General features: G+C 43.7%; 1 long non-coding RNA gene across 1 annotated transcript in view; it reads left to right on the forward strand.

Moving 5' to 3' along the window:
- The window catches only part of LOC149985446 (uncharacterized), a 273,803-nt gene extending 248,807 nt beyond the window's left edge, over nucleotides 1–24,996 (forward strand). Inside the window, exons 3-4 of the long non-coding RNA XR_016489293.1 lie at nucleotides 17,094–17,141; nucleotides 24,864–24,996. This is a non-coding gene — a long non-coding RNA (uncharacterized LOC149985446). The remainder of the gene's footprint in view (nucleotides 1–17,093; nucleotides 17,142–24,863) is intronic.
- The last annotated feature ends 1,759 nt before the right edge of the window (nucleotides 24,997–26,755 follow it).

Genomic DNA, 26,755 nt, shown 5'->3' on the forward strand with positions numbered 1-26,755 from the left:
AAAAAATACAGTTTTATATCTTTATGTTTGAAGCCTGAAATGTGGCAAAAGGTCGCAAAGTTCAAGGGGGCCGAATACTTTCGCAATGCACTGTATGTGACTTGTTTCAGGAAACTAGGCGTATGTCACACATCACAACTTCACAGGAGTGTCATTCGAACGTAAACATTTATTTTTATTTTTGGCGGCAGAAATGCCTTCTGGAACATGTGAACTTTCATGTGCCTTAAAACAAACTTGTATTCCAGTCGTAAATACAAATAAAATTACGCGCCTAGTAGTTTTAGACACAGAAAAAGACAGGAACCTTCGGTCTAGCCATGATTGGCTAAGATAATGGATGGGCTGGACATGCCGGGAGATGAGTTTGGATTGATAAGCTGCTCAGTATGTGTTTATAGCCCTTTCTACCTTGCCGTTTTTGAAAGATATAACGTTATCCATCGAACTACAAAAGCTTTGCTACTTTTCTCAACAACATTGATGCCCTGAATTTAGCAGGGGCTACCACTGATCAGTTGGAAAAAGTGTTGGACTCTGTTCTGCACACGCCAAGGTCAGTGTGAACCAGAATGACTTGACACGAGTAAAACGGTTCCTGTCTGTCGTGATGCGTTCATCCATGTATAAGGGTAAGACTCTATCTACATTTTCAGATATTACACATTTTTAAATTTGTCAGAAAGTAATTAATGCATACAGTACTGGTAACTAGCTAGCGAACAGTAGCTTGCTGGATCGCTAGCTAACATAGCGTGTATGAACTGTGCAGTAATATTATTTGAATCAGAGACCTAGTTGGTTAGCTTTAACTACCTGCAGATTCATACAACAGCTATGATAATGTTTTTATTGTTAGTAGTATGAGTTGGGATTATGCCGGTTCATTGTTTAGCTAATGTAAACTCACTCACTTTTGTACATCGGGCTGGTCCATACAATTGACCTTATTTTAGCACCCAAAAAACGTAATACTTCCAGATCAACTTTAATATCAATACCAACGTAAAGCACAATTTCCTTTCCAACAAAATCAATGACGAGACCTTCATGATGCCCATCTCTGCATGATTCAAGAAGGCAATGAGCTCCTTTGGGTATTTAAAAAAATGGCGAGTGGGGAAGCGAAACCTATTGCGTGATAGTGAGAAGGAGAGATGTTGTGTGGGGAAACTGCTTTTTTCACTCGATCTGTACAATTTATCACCTTATCGCCTTTAAATTTAAATAAAACACTATAAAGAGTTTATATAATGTGTCATTACATACCTATTTGAAGGTTTGTGTCAAATTTGAATCAGGTTTTTAGAGCGGTGCTAAAGTGATCTTCATAAGTAAACAAGCGGCTTTTGAAAGTCCTGATATCCCCCCTTACCCTGTCCTTGTCCCTTTCTTGTTTTTAAACGGTGAGAGAAGTGCTACACCTGGTGGAGAGAGGCTGTAAGACAAAATTAGTTGCTTTATGTGTGCTGTAGTTAGCAACATGTCTAAACAAAATAATCATGACCCATCAAGTTAGCCAGGTGTGTCTGTGATTGTGGTCATCTATTGTATTTCTTAAACATGTGTACATGTCTAGACAATAGTGACCCATCCACTTAGCTAGATGTGGCTGGGGGGCGGGGGGGTTATAAACATTTCCTTCATATGATCCATCAATTTAGGCAAGTGTGTTGGGTAAGCATAATCTAAAAATTATAAAATAAATATTTTTCTATTTTTTATATTGTTACTATACAAGTAGCCGTTTCACTGTATCTTTTACACATTCTGTATCCTGTGCACGTGACAAATAAACATTGATTTTTATTTGATATAGTGTGTGTTTACCAGAGACGGTAATGTGAAGATCAACATGACCTGCACCAAAGTCAGATTAGGATATAGGCAAAGGACTAGATAAAATGTATTTTTACCTGGAGTTATTCCTTATTGTAGGCTATTACTTTTACCACTTCTAGTCTTGAAATATTTAGCTGTTTACTAAACTACTCACTCTGCTTAGCACATGGCCTCACATGTGAATCATTAAAAGAGATGGGTGGGGCTAAGGCTTAAGAGGGTATGAACGATGTTGAATCGGTGTAGACAAAGAAGAGCTCTCCAGTAGGTGAACCAAAACATTCACAAACAATTTAATGTTGTGCGAGGTTAAGATGTGTTAATGTTGAAAGGACTGTTTGTGTGAGGAAGAGGATATGGCCGGGAGGATCTTAATGTCTTAAATTTCTAAACACTTAATTTATTAGGCTAATAACATAATGTCCTTCCTGTCAGCCAATTCATAAATATATTTCAGGGCACCTGTATGGATCGTTATGTTTCAGGTCATTGACGACCTGAAATGGTCCCTTCACACACCTCAGGAAGCTGAAAAAAATTTGTCTTTGCCCCTAGGACCGTCACAAACTTCTACAGATGCACCATTTTCAAGCAGCCTGTTGGGCTGTATCACCACCTGGTACGGCAACTGCACCATCCGCAACCGCAGGGCTCTCCAGATGGTGGTGCGTTCAGCCCACACATCTCCAGGGGCACACTGTTTGCCCTTCAGGACATCTACAGCAACTGATGTCAAAGGAAGGCCAAGAAGATCATCAAGGACCTGATCCACCTGAGCCACAGCCTGTTCACCCATCTTCCATTTAGAAGGCAGAGACAGTACAGGTGCATCAAAGCTGGGACAGAGAGACCGCTTCTATCTTCAGACTGTTAAACAGTCACCACTAGCAAGCCTCCACCCAGTACCCTGCCCTGAATCTTAGTCACTGTTACTAGTGTCGTAGTGTGACTATAATTAAATGTGAAGACTGTTATATTATCAAATCAATTCTCTATGTGTAATTGTTCCTTATGTGATTAAACTAATCATGTAAACTTGAATTAACTAGGAAGTTGGGGAACCACGAGAAAATGTTTAGAGTCTCCAAATTAACTCTTCATATCTTATCAATTACAGTCACTTATTAAGGTATTATTACCTCATTGGTCTCATTGCTGAATGTCGCAAACCCTTGGATAGCTGCACGAGTCCTAACATAAATCATAAATCAGCGATATACAAACTTGCTTAATTATTTATTTACTAACTAACTATTCAATCACAGAATTACATAAACACACAGTAGGTGTACATTGATTACTTAAAAAAATAAAGGAGAGCCGCACACTCTAGGAGCTCAGATGCAAAATGAGTTATGTCCAATGTTTCGACAGTCAAGCTGTCTTCATCAGGGTATACACACCTTGGTTACTAACATGACACAAAGAAAATTCCCTAGTGGACGAAACCAATATGATGGCTTGGTAGACAAAGTAAATGGGTGGGGACAGCTCAAGAGCGGTGGGAAACTTAGAGTGGACCCACGTCATAACTACACTCATGGAAATGCCAAAACTTTGAACATGCACAGTCGCTAATTAGAAAATAAATAGCAATTCACATATTTACGAGTGTATGCCTTTGTTGTCCCTCTTCAATCGCCGGTCCGTCTGCTGGATAGTCAGTCGACAGAAAGTCTCTGGTTTATCCACCAGAGATCAAAGTCTTTCGTAGTTTGTAGCTTGTTATAATGGATACGTCGGAGTACCATTCGGTCATTCGACCGGTTGCGTTTACCAGACTAAAGTACTTAAACAGCTGAATAATTGGTCTTTTGTTTGTAGATTTCTTAGCCATTTCAACGTGGGAACTCCCATCCCTGATTTTTGACTAAATGTACATTTTGTCAAGATACCTATTATTAGCTCTGTGGAAAGGGGCGTTCTATGATGTTTGGGTATAATGTCTGTCCTCACGAGGGCGTGGCCACTGACTGATCATATGTAACTATGAAAAACAATTTTAATTTAGATCACATTGATATCTTTCCAAAAGTATTCTTATGCTTAACCATTTATTTGATACAACATTCAGATGCAAACCCCATAATTGAGAAGTGTATACAAACAAAGAAACAGTAATGTGTGTCTCCTGTCCTTCATGAGGTCACCGAATGAAACAAACTCGACATGATCGTTCCTTAAGTGTCCACAGACCACTCCAACTGTTTGGAATACAGAAATACTGTTCAATTATTCAACCTTTTGATGTCAAGGTTTGGCCAAGTGTCTCTCTGTGTTCCACAGTCACATTCTAATCTCTATACTACAGAGCCCAGAAGCAGAGTATTTTACGACCGCCATAAAGCGGCCTACTCCACCTCTGCGGGAGAGAAAGGGTGCTGTAGAGCGGACCCACTGTAACTTGATCCTTCAGATCTTACAGGAGAGTCATGACACTAGCCAGATACTAACCAGTACTCTACCCTGCAATTTAGAGGTTGCTGCCCTATGTACATGTATTTATTTAACCCTTGTTTTACCAGGTAAGTTGACTGATAACACATTCTCATTTACAGCAACAACCTGGGAGTAGTTACAGTGGAGAGGACAAATGAGCCAAATGGAAGCTGGGGATGATTAGGAGGCCATGATGGTATGAGGGCCAGATTAGGAATGTAGCCAGGACACCGGGGTTAACACCCCTACTCTTACAATAAGTTCCATGGGATCTTTAGTGACCATAGAGAGCCAGGACACCCATTTAATGTCCCATCCGAAAGACAGCAACCTACACAGGGCAATGTCCCTAATCACTGCCCTGGGGTACTGGGATCTTTTAATTTTTTGCCCAGAGGAAAGAGTGCCTCCTACAGCCACTTCAACTCCCACTTCCAACAGCATCTGATCTCCCATCCAGGACCAACCCTGTGTCATGCGTAGATGTAATAGGTGGCAGGGAAGTCAGGCGCAGGAGAGTCAAATGGAGTGTAAAATGGAGTCTTTTAATAAAGTCCACGGAGTATGCTCCATAACACTAAATGTACATAAACATGGGTACAAGGACCCGACGCACACCTATACAACAATCACACTACACTGACAATAAAACAATCTCTGACAAAGACATGAGGGGAAACAGAGGGTTAAATACACAACAGGTAATGAATGGGATAACAAGACAAAACCAATGGAAAATGAAAAAAGGATCAATGATGGCTAGAAGACCGGTGACGTCGAACGCCGAGCACCGCCCGAACAAGGAGAGGCAACGACTTCGGCAGCAGTCGTGACAGTACCCCCCCCCTGACGCGCGGCTCCAGCTGCGCGTCGACACCGGCCTCGGGGACGACCCGGAAGGCGAGGTGCAGGGCGATCCGGATGGAGACGGTGGAATTCTGATAACATGGAAGGATCTAACACGTCCTCCACCGGAACCCAGCATCTCTCCTCCGGCCCGTACCCCTCCCAGTCCACGAGGTACTGAAGGCCCCTCGCCCGACGTCTCGAATCCAAAATGGATCGAACAGAGTACGCCGGAACCCCCTCGATGTCTAGAGGAGGCGGAGGAACATTACGCACTTCAGCCTCCTGGAGCGGGCCAGCCACCATCGGCCTGAGGAGAGACACATGGAACGAGGGGTTAATACGGTAATGAGTGGGTAGTTGTAACCTATAACATACCTCGTTCACTCTCCTCAGGACTTTAAACGGCCCCACAAACCGCGGACCCAGCTTCCGGCAGAGAAGGCGAAGGGGCAGGTTTCGGGTCGAGAGCCAGACCCTGTCCCCTGGTGCGAACACTGGGGCCTCACTGCGGCGACGGTCTGCGCCAATTTTCTGGCGCCTTATGGCACGCTGAAGGTGGACGTGGGCTGCCTCCCAGGTCTCCTCAGCGTGCCGAAACCAATTGTCCACCGCAGGGGCCTCGGTCTGGCTCTGATGCCAAGGAGCCAGAACCGGCTGATACCCTAATACACATTGAAAGGGAGTAAGGTTAGTGGAGGAGTGACGTAGCGAGTTCTGAGCCATCTCTGCCCAGGGCACGAACTTCGCCCACTCCCCCGGCCGATCCTGGCAATAAGACCGCAGAAACCTACCCACATCCTGGTTAACTCTCTCCACCTGCCCATTACTCTCGGGGTGAAAACCTGAGGTAAGACTAACCGAGATCCCCAGACGCTCCATGAACGCCTTCCAGACCCTTGACGTGAACTGGGGACCCCGATCAGACACTATATCCTCAGGCACCCCATAGTGCCGGAAAACGTGTGTAAACAGGGCCTCTGCAGTTTGTAAGGCCGTAGGGAGACCGGGCAAAGGGAGGAGACGACAGGACTTAGAAAACCGATCCACAACGACCAGGATCGTGGTGTAACCCTGTGAAGGTGGAAGATCGGTCAAAAAATCCACCGACAGGTGTGACCACGGCCGTTGAGGAACGGGTAGAGGTTGTAGCTTACCTCTGGGCAGGTGTCTAGGAGCCTTGCACTGGGCGCACACCGAGCAGGAAGAAACATAAATCCTCACGTCCTTAGCTAAAGTGGGCCACCAGTATCTCCCGTCAAGACAGCGCATCGTCCGACCTATCCCAGGATGACCAGAGGAGGGTGACGTGTGAGCCCAATATATCAATCGGTCGCGTACAGCAGACGGAACGTACAGACGACCAGCTGGACACTCAGGGGGAGAAGGCTCTGCACGTGACGCCCGCTCAATGTCCGCGTCCAGCTCCCACACTACTGGCGCCACCAAACACGAAGCTGGGAGTATGGGAGTGGGATCCATGGACCGCTCCTCTGTGTCATACAGCCGAGACAATGCGTCTGCCTTAACGTTCTGGGAGCCTGGTCTGTAAGAAAGAGTAAACACAAAACGAGTGAAAAACATGGCCCACCTTGCCTGGCGAGGATTCAATCTCTTTGCCTGCCGGATATACTCCAGATTGCGGTGGTCAGTCCAGATGAGAAAAGGGTGTTTAGCCCCCTCAAGCCAATGCCTCCACACCTTCAAAGCTTCTACGACAGCTAACAGCTCCCGGTTCCCCACATCATAGTTTCGCTCCGCCGGGCTGAGCTTCTTAGAAAAGAAAGCACAGGGGCGAAGCTTCAGTGGCGTACCCGAACGCTGAGAGAGCACTGCTCCTATCCCAGCTTCGGATGCGTCCACCTCCACTATGAATGGCAAAGAGGGATCCGGATGAGCCAGCACAGGCGCAGAAGTAAACAGAGTCTTCAGGTGCTCAAAAGCCCTGTTCGCCTCAGCCGACCACTGCAAGCGCACCGGGCCCCCCTTTAGCAGTGAGGTAATGGGAGCTGCCACCTGACCAAAACCCCGGATAAACCTCCGGTAGTAATTGGAAAACCCCAAAAAACGCTGCAACTCCTTTACCGTGGTTGGAGTCGGCCAATTACGCACGGCTGTAATGCGGTCGCTCTCCATCTCCACTCCTGAAGTGGAAATCCGATGCCCTAGGAAGGAGATGGATTGTTGGAAAAACAAGCATTTCTCAGACTTGACATATAGATCATGCTCCAACAGGCGACCAAGCACCCTGCGCACCAGGGACACATGCTCGGCGCGTGTAGCAGAGTATATCAGAATATCATCGATATACACCACTACACCCTGCCCGTGCAGGTCCCTGAAGATCTCATCTACAAATGATTGGAAAACTGATGGAGCATTCATCAACCCATATGGCATGACCAGGTACTCATAATGACCTGAGGTGGTGCTAAATGGCGTCTTCCACTCATCACCCTTCTTAATACGCACCAGATTGTACGCACTCCTGAGATCCAATTTTGTGAAAAAACGTGCCCCGTGCATTAACTCAATAATCGTATTGATCAGAGGTAGCGGGTAACTATATTTCACTGTGATTTTATTAAGACCTCGATAATCAACGCACGGGCGTAAACCGCCATCCTTTTTTTTCACAAAAAAGAAACTCGAAGAGACGGGTGAAATGGATGGCTGAATGAACCCCTGATGCAGGGATTCAGAGATATATGTCTCCATAGCCTCCGTCTCCGCTTGCGACAGGGGATACACGTGACTCTTGGGATATGCAGCGTCTACCAGGAGATCTATCGCACAATCCCCCAGTCGATGGGGTGGTAATTGAGTCGCCTTCTTTTTACAGAAGGCGAGAGCCAAATCGGCATATTCGGGGGGAATGCGCACGGTGGAGACCTGGTCTGGACTTTCCACCGTAGTAGCACCAACGGAAACCCCTAAACACCTACCTGAGCATTCTCGCGACCACCCTGTGAGAGCCCTCTGTGGCCAAGAAACAGTGGGGTTATGACAAACTAACCAGGGTAGGCCTAGCACCACAGAATACGCAGGAGAATCAATAAGGAAGAGACTAATCTTCTCCTTGTGACCCTCCTGCGTTATCATACACAAAGGTGCGGTTACCTCCCTGATAAACCCTGACCCTAATGGTCGACTATCTAAGGCATGAATAGGGAAAGGCATATCCACAGGAACAATAGGGATCCCTAAACTATGAGCTAGACTTTTATTAATGAAATTTCCAGCCGCACCCGAATCTACTAGCGCCTTATACTGGGAATGCAGTGAAAAGTCAGGAAAAGAGACAGAGACAAACATTAGTGCAGCAGAGGGCTCTGGATGAGAATGGTGCCTACTCACCTGGGGTGACGCCAGAATGCCCTGTCTGCCCTCTCTATTCCCAGAGGAACCAACCCGGCACCGACCAGCAGTGTGCTCTCTGCGACCTTGAATGGTGCTCGAGCGGGAACCCCCTCCGGTCTCCCTGCGCACCATCCCTCCCAATTCCATAGGTTCGGGAGAGAGGGTGCGGGAGGATGGAACAACCAGACCCCGATCTAGACGTCCACGAGTAGCCAGCATGTTGTCCAGCCTGATGGACATGTCCACCAGCTGGTCGAAGGTGAGGGTGGTGTCTCTACAGGCCAGCTCCCGACGGACGTCCTCGCGTAGACTACAACGGTAATGGTCGATCAGGGCCCTGTCGCTCCATCCAGCGCCGGCAGCCAAGGTCCTAAACTCCAAGGCAAAATCCTGTGCACTCCTCGTCTCCTGCCTCAGATGATAGAGAAGCTCACCCGCTGCTTTGCCTTCAGGTGGGTGATCGAATACTATCCGGAATTGGCGGGTGAACTCCTCAAAATGGTCCAGCGCCGCAACCTCCCTACTACACACAGCGCTGGCCCATTCCAGGGCTTTCCCGGTGAGGCATGAGACGAGGGCGTAACTCTTCTCACGGTCAGATGGTACTGGGGAGGCCGTGGCTAGATACAAGTTCAGTTTAAGGAGGAAACCCTGGCAGCCGGCAGTATCTCCGTTGTATCCCGTAGGTAGGGATAAATGGATCCTCGATTCCGGAGAGGAAAAATCGTTCACGGGAGATTCCGGTTGTGGTGGTGGTGGCGCTGGAGAAACTCCCTGTCTCTCCCAGCGATCCATTTTCATGGCAATGTGATCCATGACGGAGCTGATAACGTCAATCTCCCTAGCTTGTTCCTGAACGCGTTCCTCCAGCTCCATGGGCATAGTGTCCTCTCCTGCTGACTTCATATATTTGGTCAGAGATTTCTGTCATGCGTAGATGTAATAGGTGGCAGGGAAGTCAGGCGCAGGAGAGTCAAATGGAGTGTAAAATGGAGTCTTTTAATAAAGTCCACGGAGTATGCTCCATAACACTAAATGTACATAAACATGGGTACAAGGACCCGACGCACACCTATACAACAATCACACTACACTGACAATAAAACAATCTCTGACAAAGACATGAGGGGAAACAGAGGGTTAAATACACAACAGGTAATGAATGGGATAACAAGACAAAACCAATGGAAAATGAAAAAAGGATCAATGATGGCTAGAAGACCGGTGACGTCGAACGCCGAGCACCGCCCGAACAAGGAGAGGCAACGACTTCGGCAGCAGTCGTGACACCCTGCTTAGCTTCAGAGGCAAGCCAGCAGTGGGATGCAAGGTGGTATGCTGCTGGCACATAGTCATTAAACACAGGTTACTGTAATAATGTTTACATACTATTTTACCCACATATATATATATATATATATATATATATATATATATATATATATATATATATATATATATATATATATATATATGAAATGTCAATATATACTGTATTGTAGTCACTACTCATCCTATATAACTACTGCTGTACATACCTTTTCTATTCAATTAGACCGCAATGCTTCCCACAGTTGGCTGGATGAAGAAGCCACTGCTCCAAAACCGCCAAAACCGCCATAAAAAAAGCCAGACTACGGTTTGCAACTGCACATGGGGACAAATATCGTACTTTTTGGAGAAATGTCCTCTGGTCTGATGAAACAAAAATAGAACTGTTTGGTCCTAATGACCATCGTTATGTTTGGAGGAAAAAGTGGGATGCTTGCAAGCCGAAGAACACCATCCCAACCGTGAAGCACGGGGGTGACGGCATCATGTTGTGGGGGTGCTTTGCTGCAGCAGAGTCTGGTGCACTTCACAAAATAGATGGCATCATGAGGATGGAAAATTATGTGGTTATATTGAAGCAACATCTCAAGACATCAGTCAGGAAGTTAATGCTTGGTCGCAAATGGGTCTTCCAAATGGACAATGACCCCAAGCATACTTCTAAAGTTGTGGAAAAATGGCTTAAGTACAACAAAGTCAAGGTATTGGAGTGGCTATCACATAGCCCTGACCTCAATCCTATAGAAAATGTTTGGGCAGAACTGAAAAAGTGTGTGTGAGCAAGGAGGCCTACAAACCTGACTCAGTTGCACCAGCTCTGTCAGGTGGAATGGGCCAAAATTCACCCAACTTATTGTGTAAAGCTTGTGGAAGGCTACCCAAAACGTTTGACACAAGTTAAACAATTTAAAGGCAATGCTACCAAATACTAATTGAGTGTATGTAAACTTCTGACACACTGGGAATGTGATGAAAGAATTAAAAGCTGAAATAAATCATTCTCTCTACTATCTTGTGACATTTCACATTCTTAACATAAAGTGGGGATCCTAACTGACCTAAAACAGGGAATTTTTACTAGGATTAAATGTCAGGAATCGTTCAAAACTGAGTTTAAATGTATTTGTCTAAGGTGTATGCAAACTTCCGACTTCAACTGTATAGTAAACCATATAAATATAAGTGTGTGAATTGTAGTAAATATTTAATTGCATCTTCATTCTTAAAGTTGTGGAAACTCAAATATTTTTTAAGCTAAACCTTGATTTAATTCAAACCCAAAATATTATCATTCTGTCTGAAAAGACAGACATTCGGACTCTTCATTCCCTGAGGAGAAATCTATAAACAGAATGAAAAAGAATGTGTTATTAATGTGTTTTTAATCTTTCGTCTCCAAGCATCAGTGAATAAAAAATAAAAATAAACTCTTTCACAAAATAAATAATGAAATAAAAATCTAAGAAGGGATTGTCTTGAGAAAAAGTTGAGGACATGTTTAATTTACAGCACATAACATCGTCCAATTGGAATGGAAAAGACTCTACAGAGACTGGTTCTGTCTTGAGAAGTTGCCATCTGAAGAGTGGGGTTCAGCGTACTGTCACTGGCAATAGAATGATGCAGAAGAACAATGGACAAAGAGGAATCCTTATATCGTATACAGTATGTCTCTTTCTATGGTGTCAATGTAAAACACTTTGGACTGATAAGATATGCTTAAATATTTCACTCTAATGTGAATCAATGTAATGAAAACACTGTCTCTAGCTTTTATCTCAGTTACAGTGCAATTATTGTACCACTTTGGCTGTTTTTGAGATGTAGGTTTCTGCAGTGCAGTAAATCAAAGACCAAAAGTCCACCCGTTGCTTTATCTCTTCACACCCACCACACGTGGAGTTTAGAAGTTAAGCACAGGTTCATTCAAATACATTATTCCAACAAAGTTTCCCACCTCAACATAGCACATTTGTCAGGAAAGTAACACAGCGGGAACTAAGAGATCCTTTGACATTTTGTATGACTTGCCTGCAGCTCCCAGCGACCCAAACAGATGGTGATATAGTGATAAACTAGAGTCCTGCTCTGATGTCGGTCAGCCTCTTATCTTGTTAACATTCTCAATATCAGGGCTTTGACCAAATCCAAATGTATTTGTACACACCCTATTCAATTATTTATTCTATCTGAAATCAGAGTGGAGCCAAAAAGGAAAGATATGTCCATTAATTGACTAAGAAGGTTCTGTCTGTACTGTCCACGTCGCTCCATTTCATCTTCAGTGAAAAGCCATGAAGCAAAAAACCTCAGCAATTATGTTTTTAATGGCTCTGCCAGAACCAAGAAATCCCATCCCACAACAGAGACCACATCCTCCTCCATCCTCCCCAAACATCCTCCCTTCCTTTAATGGCAGGGAAGAGAGACAAGAGCCTTGTTAGTGCACAAGTTGATCTAATAACTATCTTACCCTGCACTAATGTATTCTGCCTGCTTGCCCTCCCCTGTCTGTCTTCAGCTTGGTACTGTAGAGACAGCTTCTTTGAGGTCATTATGCCCCAACGCTGGCTGGCACTGCCCACGCTCGGCTCAGTAACATGGGACCCAAGTAGAATAATTGTAGGGGAAGTGTGCAGCCAGGTGAAATTGAGGTCACCCTCCTGGAGGTATTTACTGCCATCCAGAACTAGTCCACTCAGGACAGGGAGCCATGAAAGATGGACCTGGGCTACTGGGGGTGCTGAGTTGGCCGACATTATTCCCTCACCACGCACGCACGCACGCACGCACGCACGCACGCACGCACGCACGCACACACACACACACACACACACACACACACACACACAGAGGTACACATACCAACACCGTCACACAGGTGTCACCAAGCAACACAGTCCAGATTCATCACCTAGACACCTCAGGAGGCCCCAAAAGGCCAATTTATAATTATGATATATTTTCACAACAGGATCTTCATTATCATCCAAACCTGTGCATGATCCACCATCTCATATGAGGTTTAGAGTGTTGTGGGGAGAAGAGGAGGCTGGCATGGGTCTTTAAGCAACATAGAGTCTCATATCTACTGTAGTACAGCTCTTTGGTTTTATGTCCAAAGATGTGTCAATATCAGTCCTCAGTGGACCCCAAAACAGAGTTGCTATGTCCTTAGACAACCGGGTGTTCTTGGAGCTTACAGTCAGTCCACCCAAGTGTTTCTAATGTTTCCACTGAAAGTCAAAAACAAATCCCCTACAGGCCGTTGGAGACGAACAAAAAGAGAGAAACTAGCAGCACATAATAATGTGAGGCTGCAGACTTCTGATACCAGCCTCCCAACGTGCTAAAACAATATTGACCAGAGCTGTAGACGACAGATTTCCCTCTTGCTACATTTTGCTTTCAATTGCAGCCCTGTCAATTACTGCAGTGGGCATGTTCACCAATAATCCAGAGTGCTGGACTTCCCAGAGTTCATTAACTGGCAGTTCCCCCGTAGGAACCCTGGTGTATGTGAGGCTGGCCAGCATGATTAAGTGGGACTCCAGGGTTAAAGATGTGTCAGCATGCCTCGTGCCTATACCTGACTTGGCCTCAGTGTGTGTCTGATGGGCCAGACCAGGTGCTCCGGGAGACAGCAGGATGGTGGACTGAGTCTTCCACGCATGACTGAGTGACAGGTCAAGACAGAGAGGGAGGGAGGTGACTGGTGAAATGACAGGGGAGACCGTCAATAAATAGCTTACTCTTCAACTATTATCCTCTGTTGAGTCATCATGGGGTATATCAGAACACTGTGAAATAATCACTTCTAGAACAAAGCAACATAGCTTGTGAAATCATACAGTAGCTGTCCACTTTCCTCTTTGAAGTTATGCCGAAGTTATTAATAAATTAATTAAGACTTACAATCCTCTGTTTTATTTAACTTTCTTTCTGAAGGCACGGGACTCAAAGGAGCTCATTACTATAGCACAGTGGTTTAATTACAGCTAATTACAGATACTACTGTATCTAAGAACTGCAGAAATATGGTTGTTTGGACAGTTTTGTGGTCTGCGTAGGCTTTTAGCACTTGGTTGGGATGGTTATTTTTATTGGAGATCATTTGTATAGCTGAAGAAGAGAGAGAGAGAGGTCTTTTGAGTGTTTTCCCCTGAGAACATCCTTGGGGAAGTATTATGCTAACAGTGGCATTGAAGAGCCTTGATGGGACACCGCAGTCTTTGAACTTCAAGTCGGCACCATGATGAAGTTATTTTTTATTTTTTATTTCACCTTTATTTAACCAGGTAGGCTAGTTGAGAACAAGTTCTCATTTACAACTGTGACCTGGCCAAGATAAAGCAAAGCAGTGTGACACAAACAACAACACAGAGTTACACATGGAATAAACAAGCGTACAGTCAATAACACAATAAAAAAAATTAAAAAGTCCATGTACAGTGTGAAATGGATGTGTCTCAGAACAAATGAAATCATTTTTCTTGCTTAGGTCACTATGTCAGCCATGTCACGTTGTGAAACCTTAGAGAGTCTGATTCTTTAAAAAAAAAAAACTTTTCACTTCCTTTGCTGCCAAGACACCTGTTATTTTACCATACACATAAAAGTGAATGCTCTTAGGAGATGCTTTATTTTGTTGGGGGGCACTCTTAGAAAATAGCCTTTTAATATCCCAAAAGTAATGGCTAGCCATGTTGTAAATAAGACTACATCAAGGAGTACGAAGATGGATTTATAATCTACCTGTACTGTTGAAAAACCACATCACCACCTTATTAAGTCAAAATGGGTTTCATTATGGGTTTTAAAATATTTATTTCAATTTCAAGTCTGCTGAGATAAGGTATTTTTCAGAATAAGGTTATGTTATTCAATCAAACATCTGGGATAAAGTGATGGTCCCCTTTAAATTCACTATTCATGGTATACAAATCAACTGCAGTTTCCCTATCAACTCTAAGTGTCAATTTCCCATAAGATTCGTCAGCAAGTTCCTCATTACCCTAAGGCTCACATCAGAGTGCCCTTACAGAGACTTTTTTCTTGCCGTTAGTGCAAACCTGAGAGACCTCAGAGGAGACTTGATACATGGCAAATTGAGCAACCAAGCAACCAAAACCTTTACATCTAAGTGGAAAACCCCATTAGTAGAATATGCTTCTTGTTTGTGTCAGAATTTAATGCTGTTTTGATTTGCATCACCATTATAATGCTGAACTGAGAGCCACTTTTGAAGTGCCTTTGCTGGAAGTTGCAGATCTGACTGGCTATGTTTGTGTGATTTGTCATGGGTGATTAATATGGCTGGGAGGTGAAAGGGAGCTTGTCTTCACACTGAGAATAAATCAGGAGGAGTCAGCAGGCAGGCAGGCACAATGAGAGGAGTAAAGATCTAATAACTTACCATCGCAGTGCTGCTTTGCAACTTCTCAAAGGAGGCTGTAGGTGACACCTTGCCAATCACCTCCCCTACAACCTCCATCCATTTGCTGTTCAATGGACAGATCCAGACTATAAGGCAAATGGTGTCTTTTCAGCTAGTTTAGGAAACAGATTACATTTTTTTTTAAATGCATAGAAAAATGGCTGAATTTAGATTTTGTACAGGTGCTGTATTTTTAAGTGTGCATCACGGCACAACACAGACTGTAATCTAAACAACTAAACCATAAGGATGTATCCATTAGTAAATGTTCTGGGCACCATCTTCTTGTAGGTTGACTGAGTCTCCCCAAGCAGGAAGACAACACAGCTATTAGACCTCCTCTTTCAGAGTAAAAGCCTTGTTCATTAGTCATATGCAATATGAGAGCAGAGGGTGTGGAAGGGACTGCTTCCATTGTTGGGCCACTCTGTGTACTTATTTAATAGCTACAGCTAAGAGCCATTAACGTGGCCTGTGATAGGCATTATGAGTTTCTCTCTGCCTGCTCAGATAGGTCACTAAACAGACGGCTTCCATTAAGGAGTTTACACTGAGCTTGTTATGATCCGATAGCGTTCACGCTCGATAAATGGCACTGTGATTGGACCCATGGGTAGGATAAAATCTACTCTACTAGTGGAGATGTTATAACAGTCACAAAAACTGGAGTACAATGAGGCTTTTCCTCCTGTGTGTGGTGTCCTATTGTTGACTGGCAATGGAATCATATTTTACTAAAGAGAAAGAGTTCTAATACATCAATTCAAAAACTAAAACAACAACTGTGTAAATATTGACTGCTAATAACCTTCTAGCCATAGAAAAACATTTCCAGAAATATAGAACACCAGAACGATGTTCTCTATTTCTGGATGATTGTGTATGGTCAAGGGAAATCAACCAGCAGTGTTCTTTACATTGTTTGATGTATTAAACCTGTAATAGTGCTCTGCCCTCCTGCCTCACCTACTCCAACCAACTTGACTAGGATCGAATATAAATATGCTGTGAGAAGGAGGATCTAGTAACATAATGAAAGGTCATTTTTGTAGGGGTTGATACATTTTTCAAAAGGGATAATCAAGTCTGAAATTTTAATTACAAACTTCAGAAGCCTTTTTAAACCTAACATACACTACAAGTGTTCTGCATTGAAGAAAAGTTATCCTGCAACAGGGTGATCAAATTAAGATCTTACATCTGTACAGCAAAATAAAATCAGTTATAATGACATTTTTTGTCAACAACAGGTATAGACTAACAGTGAAATGCTCACTTACGGGCCCTTCCTAAAAATACAGAAAGAAAGAAAATAGAGAAATAATAGAAAACTAATAACATGTAATAATAAAATTAATAATAAATACACAATGAGTAACAATAACTTGGCCATATACACTGTGTACCAGTACCGATATGCACATATAACTATGAATAAAATGACTTGGCAACAGGGTAGATAATTAACAGTAGCAGCAGCATTTAGCATTTACAGCTAGATTCTGCCGCGGGCCGATTTTTATTCCTGACCGGATGGTCAGAGGGACAGAAAATAAATACAAATAATTTGTAGTCTGCAACTTGACCGCAAGAAGCCCAAACAGATATAATATTTGACTAAAACATGATTATTTCAAACCTTGCCTAAATGTGTATACGATTGCATATACCTCTCTATTATGTATGGGAATACTTTGGAACAGATTTCACAAATTAAACAAGTTGGAACTGATTTGCTGGTGTTTTTACAGTCGTTCATGTCCAACAACCAATCTCTCTTGCTCTCTCTCTCTCTCTATCTCTATTCTCTCTCTCTCTCTTTCTCTCTCTCTCTCAGCAGCCTTATCTTCCTAGAAGTGCCCCTGTTAACTAAAGGAGAGCAGAGGTAAGTTGCCAACCACAGGATGTAGGTAATATCCCATCACACCCCCTCACACCCGCCGACAGGGTGCCTTTCTCTGATAGGGGTCAAGTGCAGTCAAACAGGCAGTTGGAGGGCCTCTAAATAAGGGGTCAAAGAGCAGTGGAGCTCTGATGTGGGCCTGACGGAGAGAGAAATTGCATAGCTGTGAACACAACACCTCCCCACCAGTTCAGTGTGCAGCCCTCAGCCAGGTAAAGTCTGTAGCATTCTGAACCATTACAATGGCTTTCTTATAGGCAGTGTGCTGAGGGATCCCCGCTGGTCACCGTTGCCTGCAGGCCTGCCTGGACTTTGTCCTGAGTAGTTTATATTTCTATATACTGTACCTTTCTCGCTTTCCATCCCTCTCTCTCTCGTCATCCCTCGATCTCTCTCCCTCCCTAATGTTGCTCAGAGCTTTCTCCCAGAGGGCCAAGCAGAAAGGCACAAACAAGCAGCCTCCGTAAATCAATAAAATACTGTAGTTCCAACTCCAGCCAAAATCAATGGCATCGTCTCCTGCAGCAAATATGTCTGTGAACAATCTGTCTTCCATATGTTTTTGCTTGAATGGCTTATTTCGCTCCTTATTTCCTCTCATCCTGCAGTTTTCAGAAACTATTTGTTATGGATTTATTTAGTCAAATTGACTTTGAGTAAACGTCTTAGTGCTTCCTCCAAAACAGCTTAAGGACCTCCATTTAGATTTTCAAGCCCCCTAGTGGGACAATACACACTGGTAATCAAATTTGCTGGTCCAAATTCTGTGTTACAAACACGGTCTGTCTGGAACACACATTTCTAGGTGATGATGATACACCAAGAAAGTAGTCAGAGGTGTTGTAATGGACTTTTTACCCAATTTGAGAAAAATGCAGAGGGAGACATAACTTTACCCAGGAGGGCATTAAGGAAATCCGTTATTTTATACCTCTGGCCTATCAGTAAAATATGTTCTTGATGGAACTACTACCCATCTTGTCATATCAATTTGTCTTCCAGCAAAGTTATACCAAACCGCTAATGCTTTTTACCACCACAACTGAAACGTCAGCACATTTGGCCTAATCAAGCCATTAGAGCAGGGACCTATTGTTTTCATGATGACTTCATGAGCAATTTCAAAGCCATGAGGTACATTTTCAGGGTGCCAGTGGTTTCAAATGTTCATCAAGTTAGCATTTTGCGATGCATTATGTGGTTGTTTTATGGCCCTCGTCCGACTCTGAGGTGAACAGGAGAGTCTTACGAGGTTGCCTTGGAATGCACTGAAGACTGTTGTTGTCTGGCTGGTAATGTGTTGTGTGGGTTCTCTCAAGACATCCATATTTCCGTGCCACAGAAACAATTAGGGGGTATTTATGGTGGACGGATAGGGTGGTTTGTAATGCCCCCACCTCCCTTCCGACCAATCTAAGGGATCCCTTATGGACCACTGGGGTGGTTTGTGCTAGTCAATGCATTGAGTTCATGGTCCACACACAATGGAATTGAACAGCTACATGAGAAGCAGAATGAGCAGCAACATGAGCAGCAGCATGAGCAGCAGCAAGAGTAGCAACATGAAGCAGCATGAGCAGCAACATAAACAGCAGTTGAGCAGCAGCATGAGCAGCAACATGAGCAGCAACATGAGCAGCAGCATGAACAGCAACGTGAGCAGCAACATGAGCAGTAACATGAACAGTAGCATGACAGCAACATGAGCAGCAACATGAGCAGCAGTATGAGAACAAACATGAGCAGCAGTATGAGAACAAACATGAGCAGCAGCATGAGCAGCAGCATGAGCAGCAACGTGATCAGCAGCATGAGCAGCAGTATGAGCAGCAACATTAGCAGCATCATGAGCAGCAACATGAGCAGCAACATGAGCAGATATATTAGCAGCAACACGAGCAGCATCATGAGCAGCAGCATTACAGCAACATGAGCAGCAGCATTGGCAGCAGTATGAGCAGCAACATTTGCATCTTCATGAGCAGCGACATGAATAGCAACATGAGCAGCAACATGAGCAGCAGCATGAGCAGCAACATGAGCAGCAGCATGAGCTACAGCATGAGCAGCAGCACGAGCAGCAGCATGAGCAGCAACATGAGCAAAAACATGAGCAGCAGTGAGAGAACAAACTTGAGCAGCAGCATGAGCAGCAGCATGAGCAGCAGCATGACAGGAGCATAAGCAGCAGCATGGGCAGCAGCATGAGCAGCAGCATGAGCAGCAGTATGAGCAGCACCATAGCAGCAACATGAGCAGCAGCATGAGCAGCATCATGAGCAGCATCATGAGCAGCAACATGAGCAGCAACATTAGCAGCAGCATGAGCAGCAACATTTGCATCTTCATAAGCAGCGACATGAACAGCAACATGAGCAGCAGCATGAGCTACAGTATGAGAAGCAACATGAACAGCAACATGAGCAGCAACATGAACATGAGCATGACAGCAAGATGAGCAGCAACATGAACAGCAGCACGAGCAGCAGCATGAGCAGCAGTGTGAGAACAAACATGAGCAGCAGCATGAGCAGCAGCATGAGCAGCAACATGACAGGAGCATGAGCAGCAGCATGGGCAGCAGCATGAGCAGCAGTATGAGCAGCAACATTACAGCAACATGAGCAGCAGCATTGGCAGCAGTATGAGCAGCAACATTTGCATCTTCATGAGCAGCGACATGAATAGCAACATGAGCAGCAACATGAGCAGCAGCATGAGCAGCAACATGAGCAGCAGCATGAGCTACAGCATGAGCAGCAGCACAAGCAGCAGCATGAGCAGCAACATGAGCAAAAACATGAGCAGCAGTGTGAGAACAAACTTGAGCAGCAGCATGAGCAGCAGCATGAGCAGCAACATGACAGGAGCATGAGCAGCAGCATGGGCAGCATGAGCAGCAGCATGAGCAGCAGTATGAGCAGCACCATAGCAGCAGCATGAGCAGCATCATGAGCAGCAACATGAGCAGCAACATGAGCAGCAACATTAGCAGCAGCATGAGCAGCAACATTTGCATCTTCATGAGTAGCGACATGAACAGCAACATGAGCAGCAGCATGAGCTACAGCATGAGAAGCAACATGAACAGCAACATGAGCAGCAACATGAACAGCAGCACGAGCAGCAGCATGAGCAGCAGTGTGAGAACAAACATGAGCAGCAGCATGAGCAGCAGCATGAGCAGCAACATGACAGGAGCATGAGCAGCAGCATGGGCAGCAGCATGAGCAGCAGCATGAGCAGCAGTATGAGCAGCACCATGAGCAGCAGCATGAGCAGCGTCATGAGCAGCAACATGAGCAGCAACATGAGCAGAAGCATGAGCAGCAACATGAACAGCAACATGAGCAAAAACATGAGCAGCAACATGAGCTGCAGTTTGAGAATAAACATGAGCAGCATCATCAGCAGCATGAGCAGCACCATGAGCAGCAACATGAGCAGCAGTATGAGCAGCAACATGAGCAGCAGCATGAGCAGCAGCAGTATGAGCAGCAACATGAGCAGCTTCATGAGCAGCAACATCACAGCAGTATAAACAGCAACATGAGCAGCAGCATTACGGCAACGTGAGCAGCAGCATTGGCAGCAGTATGAGCAGCAACATTTGCAGCTTCATGAGCAGCAACATAAGCAGCAGCATGAGCTACAGCATGAGAAGCAACATGAACAGCAACATGAGCAGCAACATGAACATGAGCATTACAGCAAGATGAGCAGCAACATGAGCAAAAACATGAGCAGCAGTATGAGAACAAACATGAGCAGCATCTTGAGCAGCATCATGAGCAGCAGCACGAGCAGCAGCATGAGCAGCAGTATGAGATGCAACATGAGCAGCAGCATGACAGCAACATGACAGCAGCAGCACACATGTCACCCGCTGTATTTACTATTCTGAACAGAATCAACAGTGGATAGGTGAGGCAGTGTTTTAGCTTTGAACAGTTTGTTAAATTAAGGCCATTCAAAACAGCTGGAAATAAATAGTTACTGGGATACGTTTTTCTCAGTTCCTATTCAAAAGAAAATATACAGGGTATATACCAATACCAGGACAAAAATGTAGGAAACAGGCTCATAGATACATCTCTATTTGTTTATTTGGATTTGAAATAGAAATCAAATATAATTGACAGAATATTTTAATCAGAAGCATGATGAATTTGTTTAATTGTTTGTGTGTAACTCTTCAAACGTGGAGATGAGTAGTCAAGTGCAAATTAGTTTCCTCTTTATCTTTCCTCCTCCTCCTCCTCCTCTTCAGCATGGCTGTTTCATAATGGTGTCCTGCCAGCAAGAGGTTAACAGGCCGGCCTTGCGGCCTTTAGCACACCCTCACACAGCCAATGAATCATATTCACCTATTCTCAGGAAGATTGATATGAAAGCAGGAGCGTCACACTACGGAACAGAGATTGATTAGTGGCCCTGCTCCCTGTGTGGAGCCCTCATTAACCACACAGTATGTGCTTCCCAAATGGCACCCTATTCCCTATATAGTATGCACTATATAGGGAATAGGATGCCATTTGGGATTCAGCCGATGTAATGCTACCAGGGTGGAGGGTGGTCAGGGGCTCTCAGTCTCTAAATCTTCTCCTCAGACCTCCATCCTTCCCTTTCTGTTATGTGTCATAGTGGGATGTTTATGTATAACACCGTGATGGAGATGTGCCCCATCTGCTTTCTGTGAGGAGGGATACACACTGTGTCCCAAATGGCACCCTATTCCCTACACTGAGTGTGCAAACATTAGGAACACCTTCCTCTTTTGCCCTCAGAGCACCCTCAATTTGTATGGGAATGGACTCTACAAGGTGTCGAAAGGGTTCCACAGGGATGCTGCCCATGTTGACTCCAATGCTTCCCACAGTTGTGTCAAGTTGCCTGGATGTCTTTTGGGTGGTGGACCATTCTTGATACACACGGGAAACTGTTAAGGGTGAAAATCGAGAAGCGTTGCAGTTTTTGACACACTCAAACCGGTGTTTCTGGCACCCACTACCATGCCCTCTTCAAAGGCACTTAAATATGCTGTCTTGCCCATTCACCCTCTGAATGGCACATTCACAATCCATGTCTCGATTGCCTGAAGGCTTCCAAATCCTTCTGTCTCCTTCCCTTCATCTACACTGATTGAACTGGATTTAACAAGTAACATCAATAAGGGATCATATCTTTCACCAGAACGTAGCAGGTTAGGATAATTAGGTTACGTTTAGAAAAAGGGTTAGGGTTACGGTGAGCTAAAATGCATAAAACATCTACTTTTGACAAAAGCTGTATCCCTTCTAGCCATGACCCTGTTTACAGTGGACACAACACCACTCCACAAGAAAGCTGTGACTTTACCCTACAGGTTGCCTAGTAACAAAGCCTTGTGTCACGTCTTCCATGGGCTTAAATTCACTTAAAGTTGGAGGGACTCGTAAATTCACACTAAAACAGGGGACCTGTTTTTCTTTTCTGCTGTTGTTTGTGCTTTTAGGTGGCACATCTTTTTACTTAGTATCAAGTGATTAACTTGCTGTTTACAGTTTGGCTGTGAATCATCTACTGTAGGTTATGTTGCTGTTATATCTTTTAACTTTAAGCTTACATATTCTAGATTGTGGGGTTAATTACAATTCTAGTTTAGGAGGAAAAGGTTTTGCAAAGGAAAAGTAATTGGTATTGTGATGATATGCTCAGTTTGTAAGCTTATCAAGGCAGAGGACTGTTGTTAAGCCCTGTAATGTAGTAACGTCCCCATGCCCAGTAAATGGTGGTAGTCATATACAGTATATACTCGATCCACATCTGTTGTGATATGCGTTGGTATTACAAAGCTTTGTAAATGTTTTGAATTTCAAAATGTGCTCTAGGCCAATGTCACTTGTTGTCCCCACTGTATTCGCTTACTATTACAGTAGTCCTATATCCTCCTGATCTGAAGATCTCAAGGTGGAATTCACTAACTCAGGATCATATACTTTTTTGGTATGTGAAAAAAGGTTTTCTTATTGCTCTAGAATAAATTCCACTTAAATAATTTGCTTTCAACCACATAAAAATGGCTTTCATCACAGAACAACCCCTTTAAATACTGAAGACATTGAACTGCAGTACTCATCTCAAGGGGATCAAATTTAGTGCGTCTTTAGTAATATACGTCCATATAAGTGCAGAAGAAATACACCATGAGAAGAGAGTAGGTGGAAGATAAATTATTTATGGTGAGATTTATATGGAGAGGTGAGAAGATATCCCTGTAATGGGTTTAATAACGCAGGCCCTGTGCTCCATCCATCACAGCAGCAGACAGTCACCCTGCTAAGATGCTGCCTCCCGCTGCAGCCCTTGTCTTACCTCCATAATGGCCGCAGTTTAACCCCGGCCCCAGCAGGGCAGCTATCGGCGCACAGCTTTAATTACTGCCCTGTATCCCCTCCCCACGGCGCCGCGCTGCTAACACCAGACCATCACCGTCCCAGCTACTGCAGCCCCTCTTTATCTTACTGTAGCAATTTTCTCTCCTCTCTTCCATCAATCGTGTTGGGCCTTAAAGCTTTGTTTTGGGCCTTTTCTTCTCTTCCTCTACATTTGTTTTCTCCTCCCAGCAGCCTTTGTTTCTGGGTTTGATTCATCTGCCCCATCCTCTGACCATGATTAACCTGACCGGGTCTGTCTGTGTCGGCAATATCAGAGGCCTCAGCTCACTCACACATCTTCTTTCTGTTCTGCTCTGGCCGGAAGGAAGGAGGAATACAAAATTAAGTCTAACTCTGTCCTTAGCTGCTCTATTGTGGCACTTCATTTTCTTGGAGTGAGATTGTTATTTTGTGTGTCTGTTATTGCTGTTATTATTTTGTAAATGTGTTATGTGAATTATACATCTGTGACAAGATAGGAAAAGAATCTGCAGTCAAGTCACGACTGACTGAGTGATAGAAATGATTATACACTGTCTGCCACACACTCTGACAAACACATTACAGAGCTACATACCTCTTTTCTTTAGAATTGGTTTGGACGATGAGCCTCTTGAAATGAATAACCTGAGATTGAATTCCATCGTTTCATTCTGTTTTCATTTTATTTCCAACAGATCATCATGGAAGAGACAACAATTTAGTTAGTTAAAGCTAGGAAGGCTGAAACAGACTCAAACCTATTTGTCATTGTATGTTAAAATCTTACCTTGCAATGAAATCAGTGGCGAGACAGAGACAGTATGAGAATTCACAGAATAGAATCATCGTGTGTCTCAGTCGAATATTGAATATCACCATATGGAGTGTCTACACTGTATGGCCATCTGGCCCACCTCTCTGCCTGCGTATGTCCTAGCTTTGACCTTGGTTGCTGTTGTCTGACACGTGGTGGGGTGTACTTCGTCACTGACACTGATCAGCCCTAACAGAGGGACCAGCACATACGGTTAGTGTCAGGGTGGTCTTCTCTCAGAATGAGGGTAAGGAATTAGAGAATGAGTGATATGTAGCAGTACAGATTGGAAGGATCTATTAGAAAATAACATATTTTACTGGAGGGAGACTGAGTGTTCCTTGTGTAAGGGAGGCCTGAGAGAGATGGCGTGAGAGATTTTCCGATGAGGTGTTTGAGCGATTCCTTTTAGGTCCAGCCAGGATTCTAATGATGCCAGCATGTCTGTATTAATCATGCTCTGATTTATAATTAACATTTCCTTTATTAAAGGGAAGCTGGGATCATGCACACTTCCAGCCCACTGAGCCCCTGATTGGCAAGTTCCTCTTCTGGTGCTCAAGCAGCATTCCAAGAGATCACTGGAATTCCAAATCAGTGAAGAGCCAGGCTCCCTCAGTTAGTGACACAGTTGAGAACCATGAAATATTGAGACATCAAAACTTTTGGTCCATTTCACATTAGTCTAAACTATTTACACAGTCCTTAAAGTGATTGATACAGAACACACAAGTATTATTGCTACAGTACTACTACATGAGCAACCAGGAATCTAATATGCCTAGCATTTAATTTTTTTAAGGATCTAACCTTTTTTTAAATTTCCACCTAAAATGACATACCCAAATCTAACCGCCTGTAGCTCAGGACATGAAGCAAGGAAATGCATATTCTTGATACCATTTGAAAGGAAACACTTTGAAGTTTGTGGAAATGTGAAATTAATGTAGGATAATATGACATATTAGATCTGGTAAAAGATAATACAAACAAAAAAAACATGCATTTTCATATTTTTTTTAATCATCTTTGAAATGCAAGAGAAAGGCCATATATTGAGACAGAATTCTAGGTGTAATCCAGTAAAGAATTACATCACTACAGAATATTTTTCATCAAGTCTGCCAGGATTCTGCCCAAATGTGCCAAATTGGTCAATTTATACATTTTCAAGTACATAACTATAGAGAACATACAAAACTGCTATGGTAATAATGTTCTTGGTTTGAACACTCCCAGGAATGTCATACATGATTGATCATTAGCTTCCCTACAGAAAATACACTAATCTTCAAACATCTAGATGGCCGGGCGGGGTGGGTGTGGAGCCAGAGACAGCAGTGGGGTAAAACTGTAGACCCCAGTTCCTACATTTGAATATAAAAATGGATTGTATCAAACAAAAATATGCTACATTTTATCTCTGGGACCCTCAGGATGACAAATCAGAGCAAGATTACTGAATGTAAGTACATGATTTACCTTCAGAGGTGAATGTATCAAACCAGTTGCCATGATAAAAGTGTTTTGTTGTTGTCACGACTTCCGCAGAAGTCGGCTACTCTCCTTGTTCGAGCAGCGTTTGGCAGTTGACGTCACCGGTTTTCTAGCCATCGCCGCTCCATTTGTTTTGTCTTGTTCCCTGCACACCTGGTTTTTATTCCCCAATCAATCTACATGTATTTATTCCTCTGTTCCCCATCATGTCTTTGTGTAAGATTGTTTGTGTTACATGTGTATTGCTGATGCGCCAGACTGGCTTGTTTTTTCCGTGTTATTTTTCATGAAGATGTTTATTGTTAAACATAATTCTTGTGACTGTTTTGCGTGTTTTGCACTTTTGCCTAAATAAAGTGTGAGCCTGTTCACAAATCTCTGCTCTCCTGCACCTGACTTCGCTATCAGTACGCACATAACTGACAGTTGTTGTGCACTATCCCCGAACAATAGCATGGTATTTTTTTGCTGTAATATCTACTGTAAATTGGACACTGCAGTGAGATTAAGAACACTTTAAGCGTTCTGCCCAAATTTCTGTCCCAGAAAGTTGTCTGTTGATGATGTCTACAACATCATAGTCACATTATCTCATATTGAGCAAAAACTTTCCCGGTTTAAGGACATACATATACAAATGTACAGTAGGATCATCATTTGAGTCAGTGTGCTACAGCATAAAAATAATCCTGCAGCAACAGGAAATGTGAATTATTATGTAGATTATAATTAATAGACATTTCTGTAATGGTTGATAGAGTACATTTTCACATGGTAAAATCAAATCTGAAATTTCAAAATGGAAATTACAAACTTCAGAAGCCTTTAGAAACCTCAAATACACTACAAGTTTTAAATGTCATGCATTACAGGAGTTCTCCTGCAAC

The sequence above is a fragment of the Oncorhynchus mykiss genome, chromosome 1, assembly GCF_057628025.1.
Source record: "Oncorhynchus mykiss isolate SJ-2025 chromosome 1, ASM5762802v1, whole genome shotgun sequence".
In the NCBI taxonomy this organism is placed as follows: domain Eukaryota; kingdom Metazoa; phylum Chordata; class Actinopteri; order Salmoniformes; family Salmonidae; genus Oncorhynchus; species Oncorhynchus mykiss.